Below are 7,553 nucleotides of genomic sequence, written 5' to 3' on the forward strand. Positions count from 1 at the left end.
TGGATTTGCTAGTGTGCTTCGGATCATTAGCATGTTGAAAGGTCCATTTGTGGTTCAACTTCAACTTTTGGACAGATGGCCTCATATTTTCCTCAAGCCCACTTTGAGACAATAATGGAATTCATAGTTGGCTCCATCACTGCAAGCTTCCCAGGCGCTGAGGCTGCCAAGCAAACCCAAACCATAAGTTTGCAGAAAGTGAAGGGGTCCGAACACTTTCTGAATCTACTGTGCTCTTTAGAGATTCACTTGGAATGTATGTTTTCCTTTATTTCTGGGCTTGTGCAGGTCAGACGCCTGCCCTTTGAGGTGAGGACAAACCCAGCAGGTTTCAGACCTGAATTGAGGTCAGGTCTCCTACTGCACTTGTGTTCTCCTTTGGGATCCCGAGGTGGTTTGTCATGTGATGGGTGCGGCAAGGCGCTGTATCAGTGCATGAATCCCAACCTACCTCTTCTCCTCTCTCCCCTCTTTTTATGGAGTTTTGAAGCCTGCACCTCTTTCATCAAATATTGTGGTCTTTACAATGGCATCCAGCCCAGAGATACAGTTTGGTCCAAAAGTATTTGGACAGTGACACAATTGTCATAATTTTGGCTCTGTGTGCCACCACAATGGGTTTGAAATGAAGCAATCATGATTGGAGTATCAACTTGCAGTTTTCATTTAAGGCGTTTAACAAAAACATTGTATGTGCCATTCAGAAAAGACAGCCATTTTTATACCTGGTCCCCCACCGCCCCAAATTTTCAGGGTCTCAGAAGTATTTGGACAAACTAACAGTCATAAATATAATGATCATTTTCAATATTTAGTTGAAAGTCCTTTCCAGTCAATAACGGCCTGAAGTCTGAACCCCCTGGCCTTCTCCTACTGGGCCTCCATCCCAGCTGATCTAGACCAACACCAGTCTGCCTATGGGTCAAACAGATCAACTGAGGACGCCATCTGTGTGACTCTACATGCTGCCCTCTCGCACCTGGAAAAGCCCAACGCCTATGTTAGGATGCTCTTCATTGACTACAGCTCTGCATTTAATACCATCATACCTAACCAGCTGATCCAAAAACTCTATGCACTAGGACTTCCATCCATCCATCCATCCATTTTCCAACCCGCTGAATCTGAACACAGGGTCACGGGGGTCTGCTGGAGCCAATCCCAGCCAACACAGGGCACAAGGCAGGAACCAATCCCGGGCAGGGTGCCAACCCACCGCAGGCACTAGGACTTGCTCCGTCCATATGCGACTGGTTACTGGATTTTCTCACCAACCGCCCCCAGTCTGTCATCCTCCACCCTTGCCCTGAGCACTGGTGTGCCGCAAGGATATGTACAAAGTCCCCTTCTCTATGCACTCATCACCCATGACTGTCAACCCATCCACCAATCAAACATTATTGTTAAATTTGTGGATGATACGACTGTCATTGGGCTCGTAACAGACAACAATCTTCTTGCTGCTCCTGTTAGAGGTTGCCACAGCAGATCATCTTCTTCCATATCTTTCTGTCCTCTGCATCTTGTTCTGTTACACCCTCCACCTGCATGTCCTCTCTCACCACATCCATAAACCTTCACTTCGGCCTTCCTCTTCTCCTCTAACCTAGCAGCTTTATCCTTAGCACCCTTCTCTCATTATACTCAGCATCTCTCCTCTGCACATGTCCAAACCATTGTTGTAACAGGGAAGAGGTTCTGAATCTGGCAGCATGGTGCAACACCAACAACCTGATCTTAAATACCAAAACACCAAAGAAGTTATTCTGGACTTTAGGACCACTAAAAAGACCAAATCACAGTCCGAAAACAATCAATGCAGATGCTGTGGAGAGAGTTTCTAGCTTTAAGTTTCTAGGAGTCACCATCTCAGAGGACCTGTCCTGGCCTGACAACAACTTGGCTATAATAGGCAAAGCACAACAATGCCTCTATTTTCTCAGGAAGCTAAGGAGAGCTGACCTCCCCAGGAAGCTGCTGGTTAATTTCTATAGATGCACTACAGAGAGCATCTTAACTAACTGTATGATGGCCTGCAGGTACAACAGCTGCACCAAGGCTGCTAAAGAATCCCTGCGGCGGGTTGTAAAAACAGCAGAGGCCATTACTGGGACTGAACTGCCATCACTTGAACTCTTGTATAAGACTCGTTGTGTGAGAAGGACCAAAAACATTCTCAAGGACAAAACTCATCCTGGAAATTCTTTGTTTGAGCTCCTCCCGTCAGGAAGACGCTTTAGGTCACGGGTGTCGAACTCTGGGCCTGGAGGGCCGCAGTGGCTGCAGGTTTTCATTCTAACCCTTTTCCTAATCAGTGAGAAGTTTTCACTGCTCATTAACTCCTTTTTCCTTCATTTCAATAGCCCTGTTTTTAAGGATTCAGTCCTCTGAATTGATTTGTTTCTTCATTAAATGGCAGCTAAACAGAAATGAGACGTGAAACGAGCCAACAGATGACCAGCTAAACAGGGATTTCCAACTCCAACCAATTTCACTCCAAACAGTTTCTTAATGAGGAGTTGATTCTTGCTGTTAATTAAGCCCATCTACGGTGGGTTGGCACCCTGCCCAGGATTGGTTCCGTGCCTTGTGCCCTGTGTTGGCTGGGATTGGCTCCAGCAGACCCCCGTGACCCTGTGTTCGGATTCAGCGGGTTGGTAAATGGATGGATGGATGGAATTAAGCCCATTATTTAATTCAGTGGCTTGTTGCTGCTCTCATTCTGCCACAGCAGATATTTCCAAATTTGTCGATTTTTCTGTTTTTTTCTTAGAACACCATCAAGATGTTTTGGTGACCTGAGAGATCAACCTTACTGAGACCATCACCTCTCTTTATTTTCAGATATTGTGTGATGGGCACAGGTGAGCTGGTCATATGGTGGCTTGTTTGATGTCTCATTATTGTTTGGCTACTAATTAAGGAAAAAGAGACAATTAAGGGGCCTGAGTCAAGTTAATTAAAATCTAAAGCAAAAGAAGTTAATTAGCAGTAAAAACGGCTCACTAATGAAGAAGATGGTTAGAATGAAAACCTGCAGCCACTGCGGCCCTCGAGGACAGGAGTCCGACACCTGTGCTTTAGGTCAATCCGTGTACGCACAAACAGACTAAAAAATAGCTTTCCCATCTGCCATAAACTTTCTGAACTCAGTCTGAGATCATTTTTAATTGAACACGTGCAATAAGCTGTATTGGTAATGTCCAATCTACTAATGTAATACAATATAGAATATGTAATGTACTATTCATTAACAGGTGCAATAACAATTTATGCTGCTGTACTTTGAGCAATAATAATTTGCTCTGATTACTTGATCACTTAACACTGTAAACAACATATTTGGAATTATTTGACTTTTCTTTAAATGCACCTTGGGGCTGTCACAAAAAGTCATTTCGTTGTGTTATACGATGATAATAAAGTGCTTGAACTTGAACTGCTGGGTTTCCACCCCAGTGATGCTTTGCCAGGCCTTTACTGCCGTTGTCTTTAGGTGCTGCTTGTTTGTTGGACTTTTTGCCGTCAGGTTTGTCTTCAGTAAGTGAAACGCACGTCCAGTTGTGTTGAAGTCAGTTGATTGACTTGGCCATTGAAGAACATTCCACTACTTTACCTTGAAAGGCACTTGGTTTGCTGTCACAGTATGTTTTGGCTCATTGTCCATCTGTACTGAGTAGAGCGCCCTGCACACTTCAGAATTCAACCTGCTACTTCTGCCAGCAGTCATATCATCAATAAACACCAGTGAGTGACTTCTATTGGCAGCTATGCATGATCAGACCATAACACAGCCTCCACCATGTTTCACTGATGATGTAGTACGCTACAGATCATGAGCCATTCCTCTTCTTCTCCATACAGTAGTCTTCTCTATTTATCATTCTGGTAATTGCATTTGTCCAAAGATAACTGTTCCAAAACTGGACTGTATTTCAAAAAATATTTTCTGGCAAAGTCTAACCTGTGCTTGAGGTTACCAGTGGTTTGCACCTTGTGGCAAACCCTCAGTCTTTACCTTCATGACGTCTTCTCTTGATTGTAGACTTTGTCAATGGCAAGTCTTCATCCCTGACAGTGTTCTTGGTTTGGCTAAATGTCGTGAAGTGGTTCTTCTTCACCAAGGACAGAATTCTACAAGCATCCAGCACAGTTGTCTTCTGTGGTTTTCCAGACCTTCTGGTGTTGCTGAGCTCTCCAGTGTGTTCCTTCTTTTTAAGAATGTGCCAAATGGTTGATTTGAACACTCCTAGTGTTTCTGCTACAGTCATATGAAAAAGTTTGGGAGCCCCTCTTAATTCTTTGGATTTTTGTTTATCATTGGCTGAGCTTTCAAAGTAGCAACTTCCTTTTAATATACGGCATGCCTTATGGAAACAGTAGTATTTCAGCAGTGACATTAAGTTTATTGGATTAACAGAAAATATGCAATATGCATCATAACAAAATTAGGCAGATGCATAAATGTGGGCACCTCAACAGAGATATGACATCAATACTTAGTTGAGCGTCCTTTTGCCTCTAGACATTGTCCTCCTATAGCCTTTGATGAGTGTCTGATTCTGGATGGAGGTATTTTTGACCATTCTTCATACAAAATCTCTCCAGTTCAGTTAACTTTGATGGCTGCTGAGCATGGACAGCCTGCTTCAAATCATCCCATAGATTTTCGATGATATTCAAGTCAGGGGACTGTGATGGCCATTCCAGAACATTGTACTTCTCCCTCTGCATGAATGCCTTTGTAGATTTTGAACTGTATTTTGGGTCATTGTCTTGTTGGAATATCCAACCCCTGTGTAACTTCAACTTTGTCACTGATGCTTGAACATTATTCTGAAGAATTTGTTGATATTGGGTTGAATTCCTCGACTTTAACAAGGGCCCCAGTCCCTGAACTAGCCACACAGCCCCACAGCATGATGGACCCTCCACCAAATTTCACAGTAGGTAGCAGGTGTTTTTCTTGGAATGCGGTGTTCTTCTTCCGCCATGCAAAGCGCTTTTTGCTCTGACCGAATAACTCCATTTTTGTCTCATCAGTCCAAAGCACTTTGTTCCAAAATGAACCTGGCTTGTCTAAATGAGCAACAAGCGACTCTGTTTGTGGTGTCAGCGCAGAAAGGGCTTCCTTCTCATCACCCTGCCATACAGATGTTCTTTGTGCAAACTGCACTGAATTGTAGAACGATGTACAGATACACCATCTGCAGCAAGATGTTCTTGCAGGTCTTTGGAGGTGATCTGTGGGTTGTCTGTCACCATTCTCACAATCCTGCGCATATGTCACTCCTGTATTTTTCTTGGCCTGCCAGACCTGCTGGGTTTAACAGCAACTGTGCCTGTGGCCTTCCATTTCCTGATTCCATTCCTTACGGTTGAAACTGACAGTTTAAACCTCCGAGATAGCTTTTTTGTAGCCTTCCCCTAAACCATGAAACTCAACAATCTTTGTTTTCAGATCTTTTGAGAGTTGCTTTGAGGATCCCATGCCGTCACTCTTCAGAGGAGAGTCAAAGGGAAGGAAGTACAACTTGTAATTGACCACCTTAAATACCTTTATATCTCATGATGGGACACACCTGTCTATGAAGGCTTAACCAGCTAATCCAACCAATTTGTTGTTACAAGTAATCAGCATTGAGCAGCGACAGGCATTCAAATCAGCAAAATTACAAGGGGACCCACATTTGTGCACCGCCAGTTTTTCACATTTGATTTAATTTCATACAACTAATTACTGCTTCACTAAAAATCTTTGTTCGGAAAACACCGCAGTACTCAGATGTTCCTATGAAATGAAAGACATACCACTGTTATCTTTTTTGTTGAAAGGAGAGTCAATTATTATGCAGGCTGAGAGGGCTTCCCAAACTTTTTCATCTCTCTGATGGGTTTGTTTTATTTTCTTGCCTGTTTTTATTGCATGGACCTCATATTGAGAGTTCACAGTGACAGCTTCCCAATACAAATTCCACACTTGGAATCAACTCCAGAACTTTTGTCTGCTTAATAAATAATGAAGGACCTGCTCACACCTGGGAATGGATCAGCTTGTCAGTCAATTGTCCAAATACTTTTGAGGCCCTAAAAATGGGGGGCCATGTATAAAAATGGCTGTCATTCCTGAATGGCTTATATGAGATTTCTGTTAAACCCTTGGAATTAACGCTGAAAGCCTACACTTCAATCACGTAATGATTTCTTCATTTCAAATCCACTGTGGTGGTGTATAAAGTCAAAATGATGAAATTGGTGTCACTGTCCAAATACTTATGGACCTAATTGTGATGGGCTCCGCTTCCCCATGACCCTAAAATGAGATCAAGGCAATCTGAAAACAGATGGATGAATTAAACAGTTTGTTATGCCAGCACCTTTAGCGCCCCGTAAACAGACAGCCAGTCAAATGCCTGCAGACCCACGGCGCTTGAGTGAAGTAATCCATTTTCTGATTGATCTGTTACTAGCTGCCCCATGTATAGCAAAAGAGCGTAATTGATTTCTATCTTTGACAAATGACCGTATAATTCCTGGAGTGGCGAGCTCCTAGTGATTTACAGATGCGGCTCAGCCTCAAGTTGTGCACCTCTCCGTAAACAAGATGGATTTCCCCAATCACAGTCATTACACATTCAAACTGCTGCTTCCTCATAAAGACAATGGAGCTCACAGCCAGCAAGCCGAGTCAGATGAAGATCAGCGGAATGAAGTAGACGTCTGCTGATGAAAAGATGTCCACGTCCACACAGTGTTGTGTTTGCTGGCTTATGTGTATTTTCTGTTATATTGTTATTTTTCCATCGTCATTTTTGATGTGTTTTTTACTTTTATAGTTTTTTTAAATATTGTTATATTTATTTACAACTGTATGGCCAAAAGTTGGTGCACACCTGACCATCACACCAATATGAGCTTGTTGGACATCCCCATTCCAAAGCCATGAGCATTAAATTGGGAGTTAAACCTCCCCCTTTATTGCTATAACAGCTTCCACTCTTCTTTCCACAAGATGTTGGAGTGTGTCTGTGGGAATGTGTGTCCAAAGAGCCGTTTGTGAGGACAGGTTCTGATGTTGGATGAGAAGACCTGACTTGCAATCAACGTTCTAAAGGTGTTCAATAGGGGAGAGGTCAGGGCTCTGTAGAAGTGTAATCAGAATAATAAGTTTAATATCACTGTGCTCTGTACAAAAAATTATTTTATAAATCTACTCACATGTACAGGCCGGGCCAAAGTTAGCACACAGGGGCTCTCGGCATTTAGAACTTCTAGGCAAGCATTTGAAGAGAGAAAGGTACAACTACGAAAATGGGCATTGTACTATTTCTGTATGTTAGAGATGGAACTGAATCCTCTCCTTGCCTTGTTTGTAACCTAAATAAGGGCCTGCATGTGGAGAAGACAGTATAAAAGACTTGGACATCAGCCAAACTCCTCGAAGCCGACGGACTGATGGACGATTACGTCATTCATCCTGAAAATCCTTCCAGTGCAGCGACGGAAAATGGCAGACTGTATACAGCGCATCACTTTTCCCACATTTTGTTATG

Source organism: Erpetoichthys calabaricus, chromosome 7 (assembly GCF_900747795.2).
Source record: "Erpetoichthys calabaricus chromosome 7, fErpCal1.3, whole genome shotgun sequence".
Lineage (NCBI taxonomy): Eukaryota > Metazoa > Chordata > Cladistia > Polypteriformes > Polypteridae > Erpetoichthys > Erpetoichthys calabaricus.